This window comes from Coturnix japonica, chromosome W (assembly GCF_054131305.1).
Source record: "Coturnix japonica strain WE chromosome W, WE-NBRP24, whole genome shotgun sequence".
NCBI lineage: Eukaryota > Metazoa > Chordata > Aves > Galliformes > Phasianidae > Coturnix > Coturnix japonica.
In genome coordinates, this window is record NC_140701.1 from 9571875 (window position 1) to 9584874 (window position 13000).

The following is a 13000-nucleotide window of genomic DNA, read 5'->3' on the forward strand; positions in this document are numbered from 1 at the left end:
GAGACATGAAACAGGACCCATTATCGTTCTTGATCTGACAAAGTTGGCCAACTACAGCAATAGCAACAGTCCAGTGACTCTGTGCTGCCGATGAGTTTGCTTTATCATGCTGACTGGCTACAATGACAGTTGAAGACGTGTCCACTGTTAACGCCAACAATTTGCGGGGCCCCGTGCAGTCTTCTCAAGTGAAATCCTTCTGCCAGACCTGCAATGGGGCAGGACTACGAGGGTTCACTCCCACCCCTATCACCAGCGCTGAATTGCAAAGAGGGCATGTTTGGGCAACATCGTGTGCAACAGACAGCGGAATGGAGCAAGTCCTAGATAGCGTATGGGCACCTATTTGAAGGGTGGAGTGAAGATCACAGGCATCCTGAACTGTAAAAATGTGTGTACTAGCAGCTCTATCTGCTACCTCATTGCCTGTGGTGAAGAAACCTGGCACCTCAGAGTGGCTATGCACATGGAAGATTGCAATAGGGGCTATGCAGGTAGCCAGGCCTTCTTCCAAAACACCAGCAGCTTTTGTACTTGGGAAGCCCTCTCGGCCCATCCTGGTCAGCTGATTGGCAGCAAATGTGGAATCAGTGACAATATTACAGGGTATCTCCAGCCAAAAGTGAACTGAAACTGCTACGGCCATTACTTCAAGCATCTGCACACTAACCACTGGGTCTACGAAAATAGCGGTCTGCCAGTTATTATTAGATGCTTGCCAAACCACTGCCCCCTGGCCTGTTCTTGAAGAGGCATCTGTGAACAGTGTAGGCCCCTCAAGCGGAGAGGTTTGAACTCGAAACCACAGAGAAACATCCAGAGGTTTAGCTACATCAAAGATAGGCAGGGTGTCCGAGGACGTGATCGTCCCTCCGAAGTCCTGTAACCCTGTGAGGAGGCTCTCAGGGAGCGGCTGTACATCACAAAACACACTCGGCAAGTATCAGGCTCTTTCCCCAGGACCTGTAATGAAAGCAGTCAGGATCTCCTGAGCAGCACTGCTAGTATCTCAGTCCAAGATGTGTAGGCACGTGTAGGCTGTAGCGAAAACAGCCACCAAAGCAGTTGTGGTTTAGCATCGAGGGAATGGTCCAGCATAGCAGCGGCACCTGCCTCGCACCTACAAACAGCTATTTCAAGGGCCTGGGCAGGATCCCACCGCTTAAGCAACTTTTCCATACAGCTCTGTAAGATCTCTTGCCAAGCTGCAGCCATCTAGGGGGTCAGTTCTCGGGACTCCCTTGGGTTAGACCCTCTCAGCTGATCATAAAAGGGCTTCATTAATTGTGGAGATATTCCCAAGGCGCCCTGAACCCACTGGAGGGCTCCCAACAATTTCTGTATGTCCCATAGTTACTCTATATGTGGCTGAATATCAAGGCCATCAGGTTGCACCATTCAGGACCAAACTTATACCCCAGGTATTCAACTCCTGGGCCTCTCTGTACTTTGTGCTCCGAAACAGTGAACCCAGCAGCAGTAAGCGTGGTGATTACCTGTGTTTCAAGTGTCTGTAACCCTAACTCGGTAGGGGCTGCAAGCAAAAGGTTATCCATGTAATGCAGGATCATATATTGAGGGAAATCTCACCTGATTGATTCTAACACTCCGCCTACTGCTAACTAACAGATCATGGTGGATACGTCATTCCTTGCGGGAGGACGCACCACTGAAATCTCTTAGCGGGACTTTAATAATTGAGTGTCGATACCATGAAGGCAAACGTCTCCCAATCTTCTTCTGCGAGGGGAATGGAGAAAAAGCAGTCTTTAAGATCTATGACCACCAGTGGCCATTCTTTGGATATAGCTGATAACACTGGCCCTCATTGCTGTACTGCTCTGAAAGGTACTAATTGGGCACAGCAAGCGAAAGGCACCAGAGCGTTTCTTGATGACAAAGATCAGAGTGTGCCATTGACTGAGGGAGGGAACTATATGTCCAAATGGAAGCTCTTGTGAGACTAACTGTTGGAGTGCATCAAGTTTATCATGAGGAAGTGGCCACTGATCTACCCAAACAGGGCATGCGTCCTGTTTCCACCGCAATGGGATTGCATGTGTGGTAGACAATTGGTAGACAGTGGTCTATATTATAAATTTGTAATATGTGCACCCACGCTGTTTATGAAATCCTGTCCTAGTTGACTCCCTGGTATTTTGGTAATAAGCGGAACAAGCAAAGCCAGTTTTTCCAGCGAGCCGTCTCTGTTAACTATGACAGTTTCCACCTCAGCCAGGGACCTTTTAGAGGTGGTCACTCCCACCCCTCTAATCACCTGAGAGGGGCCCACTGGCCAAGCTTCAGGCCAGTCCTTATGTAACATCCCATCCGCTCCCGAATCAATAAGCGCTGTAATCAGAACGGAGTAACAACCTGAGAAGTCAGGCGGCAAGTCAAGGTAGGACATGAAAGCCCTGACTAAGGGGCGATCTTGACCGTCTAGTGTTAACACCATGGTATGTGTGTTATGAACTTCAAGGGTGAAGCTGGCATAACCAGTGGGTTGAGTATAGGTGTTGTTGATGGCCCTTTCTGTGGAATGTGGGAGGGGCGTCGGGCCTGTGCCCCCCCCCCATCCCCCCCGTTTCCCTGTGGCTGGACTCTGTGGTTTCTGCATGGCCAAGCGGTATGTCCTCCCTTACCACACAGCTGACAAGCAATTTTTTCTCTCTCTGCTGACATGCAATTTTTTCTCTCTCTCCCCCACTTGTAGCTTTACACTGAGCCTTAATTTGACCATACTGGCCACACTGATAACAAGGGCCTTTGGAAGGCTCTATGGCTCGCAGTGGTACAGAAGCTGCAGCCATCACATTAGTGATAGCATCTGCAAGCCCCTCGTTGGTTAAGGTTGCGGACTTCTGCTTATCCAGAAGCAATATTATTAAAGTTATTATATTATTAAGGTTATTATTCATCACTTCACAGAACGCCTCTACGGCCACCGAAAAGCCTTTTTCTTCCACCTCTTCTCTTATTTTTAACCAATCTGTGATCGGGCCACACCAGCATCCTCTGGTCCCCATCGCAGCCTTACGACCATTCACCACATTCACTGGGGGGGGGCTGTCTCGCTCCAATTTAGGAGTGAGGCATAGGTTCTTTTGATATGTTATGCCCGGCGTGAGATTAAGAAGAAGAGCATTCAAATGTTGATCCGACCAGTTTATTAGAAATGATAGACAATTGAGGGGATGGGGAAGGGAGAGCGACGAATATCAAAATTAGGGTGATGGGAAGGGAAAGTAGGCGATAGAAAAAGGTAGAAAAGAGCAAGAATTACGTTAAAGCGGGTAATAGTCACCTCCTGGATGCAGCAGTGTCCCGTAGCACGTTGTTAACGTTGGTCTGGGGCAAAACAAGCGTAGGGGAGAGCAGCAGCAGTGTAGCAGGCCGCAAACAGCAGATCGGTGAAACGCAGAGAAAGTGGTCAACGTAGCGAGGTCTCAAGAAGCAGAGTCTCGGGCAGCGAGGTCTCACGAAGCAGAGTCTCGAGCAGCAATCTCAGAAGAGACAGTAGGCAGCAGTAGGACAACGGTGGAGGAATCTGAGGTCAGATACCTAGAAAACCTAAAAGGTTCTTCAGCATGCAGGCATCTTCTTCAGCATGCAGGCGTTCATGTAGAGAGGCATTTGATGACAGAAAACCTCCTTGTTTCCGTAGTGAGGCATCTGGTGTCAGAAAACCTCCATTCGGGGTTTGTACGTGCCCTTTTTATCCTTCTTCTTCCCAGCTTTCGTGACATTTCTGGAAGGCTTGGGTCAGAGTCATGTGAATTCCTCGGAGATGGCCATCTTCCTTGAGATAGGCCCACACAAAAAGACCACTTTAGGGCCATTAACCTGCATCTTATCTCCCTTTCATAGCTCCCGGACTTGTCCATCTCTTGAACAAAGGGATTTCTCGAACCTTGGTTCCTGTGTGTCTCAGACAAAGGGAACCCTGGAACCTTGGCCAGGACTTGCCTGAACTTGTCCATTTCAGCAAACTTTGAGACAGTAATGTAAAAAGCATGGTCTCTTACAGAGGCAGAAGAACCACCCCTTTCTGGCCTTACGAGCTCCACCCCTTTCTCTTCCCCCTTTCCCCCTCCAACAGGAGAGGTAGAGTTACACAATAATGGGTATAATGACTGCCAAGGATATGGGGCGGGGATTCAAGCTCATGCAGTGGAATGTTGCTGGCAGATAAAGGTGCTGTTGGTTGAAGCTAGTCACCTTGCCTTTTGTCTTTTGTTAGTTGTGCGAGTGTGATACAGTGCACCGTCTACCCCAGTATAGCACCCACACAGGGGGATAAAACACAACAGTCTTGCCTCACAAGGGGCACCACTGGTGGCATATGGTTCTTCAAGCCTGTGTGCTAACCCTTGCGTGTCTGAACAACCGCTTGGTCGGGGCCAATAACTGCGGGCATACACCAATCTGGTGTATTTGCAAAATACAGTATTACACAAAATCAAAAATACAAACACGAATAAAAGATAAAGAACCATCACAGGGAATCTTGTGAGGAAGATGTGCACTTTATGGAACCTGGAATAGTGCATATTGCAACACCCTGCTGAGAGCGTGCTTGATCTCCCTGTTCCTCAAGCTTTAGATAATAGGGTTCAGTGCTGGAGGAACCACTAAGTACAGAAGTGCAACTGTCAGATCCAGGAGTGGGGAGGAAAGTGAAGGGAGCTTCAGGTAGGCAAAAAAGGCAGTGATGAGAAAGAGGGAGACCACGGCCAGGTGAGGAAGGCACGTGGAGAAGGCTTTGTGCCGTCCCTGCTCAGAGGGCATCCTCAGCACGGCAATGAAGATCTGCACATAGGACACCACTTTGAAAACAAAGCACCAAAACATTAAGCTGATACTAAAAATTTGGGAGATGCAGGCTGTGCTGTGCACAAGAGCTGCTCCTGGGCACAGCTGTCTCTCTGCAGCTTTGCCCACATGTATGAGCTCCCTGTATCCCAGGAGCCCAGCCCAGATCAGCACACTCGAGGATTTGAGTTTCTCTTTCTCACTGCTTCCCCTGGAGATTTCCCTGGGGCTCCATGGCTGAAAGCTCTTGATAGACAGCAGGCTCATCTCTGCTGAATGCATTTGGATGACATATTATTTATTCATCAGTGGACAGACTGATTCCAGAGGCATGGCTTTGAGTTGCGGAATCAAACTCTATAACCCAGAGTTAGGTTATAAAGTAGGAATATGTTTATCAGGCACCTGGTGTAAGGGGATCATTCTTATCTTGCATACCTGCAAGCAGAAGTGTTATATATTTGAAAGCCAAACAGATACATATCCAACAAATTTCCTGGAACTCATCTTCATATTCATTATTTTCCTGAAACTCATTTACATTCTGCCTGAGTGCACCAGGGGACGGACACATGTGTGGGACATTTGGGTCAGGGGTACTCGGTGCGTGTGTCTGTTCTGTGTGCTCTGAGCTGTGGATGTCCAGAATGTAGGGGGCTAGCCTAGCTGGTTTGCCATTCAATCAACGCAGGTCTTTAGCATCGTGGCAACATTTGGTGACCCCAATTTGATACAACTGAGTGCACACTCGTGGTGAGAGAAGGCTGCTCATTATGGCTTCATTGAAGCGAGTGGTGAGTATGCTAACAGGGACAGGGCAGAATGTGGACTATCCAGTCCATGAAAAGGAACTGAAGCCGCTAATACACTGGATGATGAAGAAGCGGTTTGGCTCAACCCCTGGGGAATGCATTAGAAAAGGTAATTTAGAGAAGGCGGGAGGATAACTATTCCAGAACTATTCTTGCACTGGTAGTAAAGAAGCAGCAAATCTGCTTCCAGCCTTTGGGTCATTGCAATGTCTTTTTTCCTGGGCGGAGGAATCACAGCAGCTATGGAAAGCAGTGTATGACTGCTTGTCTAATAAGGTTTGTCCCAAGTCTGAGTCTGACAACCTTGCCACTCCCTCAGACGCGGCACTGGACAAGGGGAATCAGATGGAGCCTGTGGCTGGTGAAATACCAAATACCGATGCCAAAGCGACTTTAGATCAGGAACCATCAACAGGGGTGGGAGGGGAGGAGTCAAAGAAGTCGGACGAGAACAGTTCAAGAAGGGCTGTGGTGGTTGCTGTAACTTCAGCCTTAATGGATCCTAAGTCCCCTGTGGCACAAATTTTGATGAAACTGTCCAGCATTACGTCAAGGAGATCTGTGATCTGTTCAAGGCTTCCCCATATTCTAGCCTGAATAGAAGGATACATCTGCTTTTCATTTACTGTTATTGTTATAGGCTTAGCTAGGATAGCAGTGACTCGCTGACGCTTTGCATTGTCATTGTGTTTGCAGAATCAGACCAGATTGGACGGCCAGGGAGTCATATACTCCAGACAAAGATGTTTCAGTTCAAGACTAGATTTCTTAAATCCTGAAATACAATCTTCCATGAACTCCAGGGTAAGACCTCTACATTGCCTATCCTTGATTCTTTCACTTCTGCTCAACCATGTGGCATCTCCTTTCTGGAAAGAGTTGGCCACTCTGACTTCCCACCGGGAGAATGGCGTGATATGCCTGGCCTTATCACTGTAGGGGACCCTTTCTCACTCTGCTCATTTGGGGTTTCCCTCCTTGGGTATTTCTTGAAGCCAGGGAACTACAGCGCAAGACTTAATATCTCAGTTTTTACCTTCAATGTGTCGGTAAACAACACCTGACATGCCAGGACCCTTGGCGAGCCCTCATTTGCACCTACTCAGTGGCTGTGCCGTGCAACATGCCAGGGGCATTTTGAGTGCTGGTGGATGAGGAGGATGAGGAAGAGGAGGAACTTCAGAGGGTGCTGCTCCACCCTCCATTGGCCACTAACCAAGGTCACCGGGATTGCAGTAATGACTGAGGTTCTTAACACGCTCAAAAGGAATAGAACCTCCGACGGGGAAAAGAACACTACTACCACCCTGCAGTGAGTGAAGGATGCTTTGCAGAGGCTCTTAGAAAAGAAAGGGTACATCAGTCGCGACTTGTGGGGCAGCAAGCTGGGTATCTCTGACTTCTGGAATTGGTTGTGGTTTGGTGGTGTTCATGGCACTGTGCTCATGTGTCTGGAAATTGGCTCTGTGATCTTATGCTTTACACTAACTGTTATCTGGCTCATCCAAGGCCTCATCAGGAGGCAGGTGATGGCCGCACAGTACGTGCTGCTTGCAATCCAAGAGTCATAAGTGCCATAGTTGAAGCTGTGACGTGATTGATGCGTTTTGTCACAGAGTTCTCTCTAGAGCTCACTCCGTGACAGTGGAAATAAACCCGGGGAGAGAAGGGACAAAGTACATCCCTGCTCTAACAGCGTGGTACTGCACAGAGGCACGGCCCGGCCACGTGCGCTCCAAGAGAGTGGATGGTGAGGGAGATTGCGAATAGGAATTTCCCCCTAGGGAGGGAAAAAATGAAAAAAAAACAACGATCTGAGAACAAGCGGCATTTTAATGAACCCTGTGACACTAAACAGCAAAGAGAGAGTTTCAACAAGGAGAAAAAAAAGGCGAAATCTCACCGATAGGCTGTGGGAGGTGGGAAGTTCCAACCACGCTGTCTCCTGCAGGGAACCGGCTTAGACCCCAACCCCTTCCTGACCTTCCCTCCAGTGCCACTTCCCTCCCCCCATGCCCATTTAAGGTAGTCCACAGAAAAAGAAAAGAAAGAAAAACGTTGTCCCCTTAACTCCCATTATCCCACATGACATTCTGATGTGGAATAGCAATACCAACCAAATTACAAAACCACAACAGCGAGCTTTCCCGGCCTTGCTCACTAACCAGCCGAAGCCTGCCTTGCCATATGGATGTGATCCCTCCAGGCAGAAGCTCTGCTGTACGTACCCTCAGGGTCAGGAGGAGAGGCCTGTCAAGTCCAAGCCTTACCCGGCCGTGCTGCAGCCTGCTGGCCAGGCCATCCTTGTTGGGCCCCTTGGAGTCCATTTTGAGCTCCCACAGCGCACACGGGAGCCCTGCCTTTGGAAGCAACCTCTTCAGCCCTGCCGAATGTCTGTCATTGGTCGCAGCCAACACAAGTTCAAAAGGAGACGGTCCTGTTTAACTATAGATCCTTTTATGACTTAGTTATGCATTTAGCCGAACAAGGGAAGCCAGTTGATGTTATCCTTGAAGATTTCAGAAGAGCTTCTGAGACTATTTCTCACAGTACTCTTCTGTACAGAATGTACTGCATATGGCTAAACACAAACATAACGTGGTAGGTGAACAGCTGGTCAATAGGTCAGGCCCAAAGGATTGTAGTAATTGGGTTCCATCAGGCTGGTAGATGGTTGTTGTATTAGGCGAAATCGGACCCTCGGGATGTAACGTGATAGGCCCTCCCCTGCTGGGTCATGCATATGTAAAAAAGATAAAGATGAAACTGGATACCTATATAAGGGACCCTCACATTCCAATAAACGCCATTTTACCACTGATCATATTGGTGTAACAAACAGCTGTGACTTGGTCGGGGCCGTCGATACACATTCACAAAGGGACTTGACTTTCCAGGTTACCAGATCGAGGTAACAAATGGTGCCCCGTGTGAGGAAAGTCCTGGAGGTGAGTGTGCGACGGCTAAAACCGCGCTGACGGACGCGGTATCCACGGTTCGAGCCCGTGGAAGCACTCTCGGTGGGGTGCAAAGGGGAATGCAGCGCTGCGCCTATCCTACGGCCGATAGTTCGTAGAAGACCAGGAAGACTTTAGGTCTCTGGGTAAATGGATTCCGTTATTAGAGTAGTATTGCAACTTTGTAAAACCTACTATGGTAGGAAAGATACGCCTTCTAAGAAGGACATTGCGGCCGTCATTAGTTGTCTTGAAAAGGAGAGGGAGCTTTCCTCTCCTCGGGAGATTTTGGATCACAATAAGTGGGACTCTTTAACTTTTTCGCTCTGTGAGCGTGCAATGAATGAGCAGAAAGATGCTGAGATCAAAACGTGGGGGTTGGTGCTTGGGGCGCTGAAAGCGGCTTGGAAAGAAGGGAAGACTGATGCTCGGCTTGGGGCTGCTTTGGGAATTGGGTCGGGAGGCTTTTTCTCTTGCAGATGTGAGGATTTGAAAGACAAAGACAAGGTGGAGCGAGCCATCCCGACCGCACCCATCACTCCGGCTGAACAACAAGCAGACGGCCCTGTCCAGCGGCATTCCACACATTCCACATCCTTATCTCTTGACCCGCAGAAGCCTTCCTATGAGGCCCCATATCGGTATCCAAAGCAACCGGTGTCTTCTGCACTCCTTCGCCCATCCTTGGGGGTGGGGAAGGGGAGTGAGCAGGGGCGGGAGGATGGGTCCTTTCCTCGAGATGGGATGGGTTGTGGGTGTGGCTCTGCCCCGGGGGGCGGGGTGGATAGGCGTAACCAAGATGGAAGCCAATCCGCATCAGCGGGGGCGGAGGCGGAGGCGTTCCTAGTCATCATAACCCTTCCCCAAGTGGGTGGGCTGCTGGTCCGGCTCTACCTGGGGGGAGGGAGAGGGGAGAACAAGAGCGACCAAGTCTCGGATTGGTCAAAGATAAGGGAGGCATTCCTTTTTATCGTTAATTGGGGGTCCGGTCAGGGGGCCCCGGGCACGAGTGGAGTCTCTGAAGCTGAAACAAGACCAGCTGATGAGAGAGCCACGGGCAGTCGGAGTCGGTTAAACTGCTGTTAACAACTTTGAGAAGTCTTTTTCATCTATGTTTTTGTTTGTTGTGGTTGTGGATTGTGATTGATATCAGTCCTTGGATGTGTTAAAACTACATAATTTGGTTATGGCTTGAAGATTGGTGGTTTAAGTAACTTGTAACGTATCTTGGAATTTGGAAAGTTTTGTGTGTGCACCTCTTGGGGAAGTGAGAAAGTAATTTTTTGACGTTTGTGCTTCTCCAAGAAGTTTATTGCTTTTGAAAAACCTAGAAGTGTTTGTATATGAAAGTATAAATGCAAATGGTATATGGAACTGTTAATGTTATAGGGATGTGTAAACATGAATGCTATATGGAAGTGGAATTATTAATGTTACATGGAAGTGTAATTGAGGGTACGAGTAGTGGAATTGTGAAAAACAAAAAACAGCAAAAAGGTTACAAAAGAACAGTGAGTTAAAATATTGAATGTGATCTGCTCTAGCCAGAGAAGTTTAAGTGCCAGCAAGAGAATGCAAACCCCCGCGCTGCCCCTCCTCACTGCCCCCCCCCCCCATCCTCCTCCGCTTGTGAAAGTAAACAAATCGTTACTTCTGAATGGGGTCAAAAGCAAAACATTAGAAGTATCTCTTGCTAGTCGGAGCAAGAATGTCTTCATTTTCTCCCAATAATATACACATTTAGGGAACTAGGGTAGGGTACTTGGACAAATTTATTTATGGAGCTTGGAAATTGTATGGAGGGGGAATTGTGGTGGTGGAGTTGGATGGAACGGTGGCAGCTTTACTAGAGCAGGACCTGAAGATCCCAGGATGAGTTTTGCCCCCAGTGGGCTGAACGCAGTGTGCACACAGCGGTGTTAAGATCTTTGTTTTCTGACAGTTACAGGTGCATCTCACTCTATACTGCATCAAGAATTATTACCCATAGATGATTTTTGTATCTATAGTAGGAGTAGGTCAACAAGAAAAAGCTTACCAATTAAAAGATAAAGGGGGGGGGAGCTAAGGGTGAAGCAAGTAACAGTAGAAATAAGTAACTATAGCTGTAAATAACTTTTCTGAGTAGTTTGTATTGTAGAGAGATCTAATATAGTGGTTTGTTATGTTTTATGAGCAGGTGTTCCACCTGGGCTCTGTATCATGCACTGGCCATGCATATATGGAGTACGTGTGAAAAAACCCTGCACAGGAGAGAGTCTGTGATGGGTGAGAAAGACAAAGTGCACTTTGAAGCAGGGGACGCCCTGCAGGCACTGCCTATGGCATCCACCACTATTGTGTTCCTTCTCTCTCCTTTTGGTGGTTTGCCACCTCATAGTTATCGATAAGTAATAATACATTAGCTTAGAAATTTCCATTTATAGAATTGTCTAAAATGAATGCTGGAATGAGTGTGTATATGTCTACTCAAAAAATTATGACCTTACATGTAACCTTATGTTTAGCGCATTATCAGTCAAGGTTTTGATTGAGTGATGATGATTATGTTAACATTTAAGTCCCCTGCAGCTCAGCGACACTGGGCCACTGCCATCATGGTCCTTGGTGTGCTGCGACACATCAAGACAGACAATGGCTCGCGCTTCATCCTGTGATCTACTCAAGAATGGCTCGAGCATTGGGGAATATCTCACTCAACAGGAATCCCTGGGAATTCCCAGGGGCAAGCAATTGTGGAAAGGGCCAACCTCTCCTGAAGGACAAGATACGTGTCCTTGGGGAGGGGGAAGGTCACAGAGGTATGATCCCGGTAGCCCAGCAGGCGGAAGTATTGGCACAGCACATTATGCAATCAATCATTATGAACGAAGAGGTTATGGCACAGTAAAGGATAGAGAATCCAGAAAAATTTTATGGGTCCCGTCGAGAAAAATAAAACCTGATGCAGTGATCACCCAAAAGGGCGGTCTGGGAGAAACGGAAAACTAATCGAAAGCTGAGTACTTTTCTTTCAGGCATGCTGTTTTACAGAAAAGAGCTGCAATAGATTTCCTGCTGCTGGTTCAAGAGGCACAGGTGCAAGGACTTTGAATGAGAGAATGGAGTTCCAGCAGATATACGAGAAGCTTTGAGCAGAAGGATGAACTGTATAATATAACCAAAGATGCCTTGGGCATACTGTTTAGAACACCGCTAACATTGTTAGACATTGCACCACTTATCTCTGCATGCTTTTTAACCTGTATGCCTCACTTTATAGTTAATATGTGACAAAGTTTAAATTATATAAGTACTAACACTTTTATATGTTAGGATTAGGATCGGCGCTTGCGTTGTAACGGGGCATGGTTTTGTTAAGCATGGGGAGAGGGAAATGTTGTATTAGGCGAAATCGGACCCTCGGGATGTAACGTGATAGGCCCTCCCCTGCTGGGTCATGCATATGTAAAAAAGATAAAGATGAAACTGGATACCTATATAAGGGACCCTCACATTCCAATAAACGCCATTTTACCGCTGACCATATTGGTGTAACAAACAGCTGTGACTTGGTCGGGGCCGTCGATACACATTCACAAAGGGACTTGACTTTCCAGGTTACCAGATCGAGGTAACAGATGGTCACTATCAGGGGTCCCCAGGGCTCCATTATAGGGCCACTTCTCTTTCATGTTTTTGTGGATGACTTGCATTCAGGACTAGAAGATGTTCTGAGCAAGTTTGCTGATGTGACCAGATGAGGAGGTGCTGTTGCCTCCACTGAGGGTGGAGAGAACTTGCAGTGAGATGTGGACAAGTCAGAGAACTGGGTGCCAGTTGGTACAAAGCACCAAGTGCATAAAGCATAACAAGAAAAAGTGTCTGCTTGTGCACCTGGCTAGGGGCAACCCTGGACATACACACTGGCTGGATATGGGACACATGAGAGATGTCTGACTGAAAAGAATTGGAGGTCCTGGTCAGAATCAAATTGAACATGATTCAGCAGTGTGCCCAGGCAGCCAGGAAAGCCAACAGTCCCCTGGAGCGCATCAAGCAATTTATTGCCATCTGGGTGAGGGAATGGATTGTCCCTGTGTGCACTGCACTGCTGCAGCATCACCTGGAGCAGTGGGTGCACTTCTGGGCAATGCAGAAAATAAAGGACATCAAATTATGGGAGGGTGTGCACAGGAGGGCACTGGAACTGAGAGATCTGAAGTTCAGAGTTTCATTGGGATTGACTGCTTGTTCAGACTGGGCCCTTCTCACATCCTACATCCTGTGATGAGACACAGGGCACACACGGGACATGAACTTGACAGCATCCTTGCACCACATGCAGAGCCTGGGATCTTCTGTCCCCATGTCTTTCATTAAACATCATACAGACTTCCGACTCACTGCTCCAGGAAGGATCCTTAGTCAAAATGA

At 47.9% G+C, this 13000-nt stretch overlaps 1 protein-coding gene and 1 long non-coding RNA gene across 2 annotated transcripts in view; one reads left to right on the plus strand and one right to left on the minus strand.

The window, feature by feature from the left end:
- The window catches only part of LOC146754483 (uncharacterized), a 211584-nt gene extending 199474 nt beyond the window's left edge, over positions 1 to 12110 (plus strand). The window contains exon 2 of the mRNA XM_085527706.1: positions 11108 to 12110. The gene's annotated coding sequence lies outside the window, so the exon portion shown is untranslated. The remainder of the gene's footprint in view (positions 1 to 11107) is intronic.
- LOC146754485 (uncharacterized) overlaps positions 1 to 13000 on the minus strand; it is a 138825-nt gene that overhangs the window by 95814 nt on the left and 30011 nt on the right. The window lies entirely within an intron of this gene.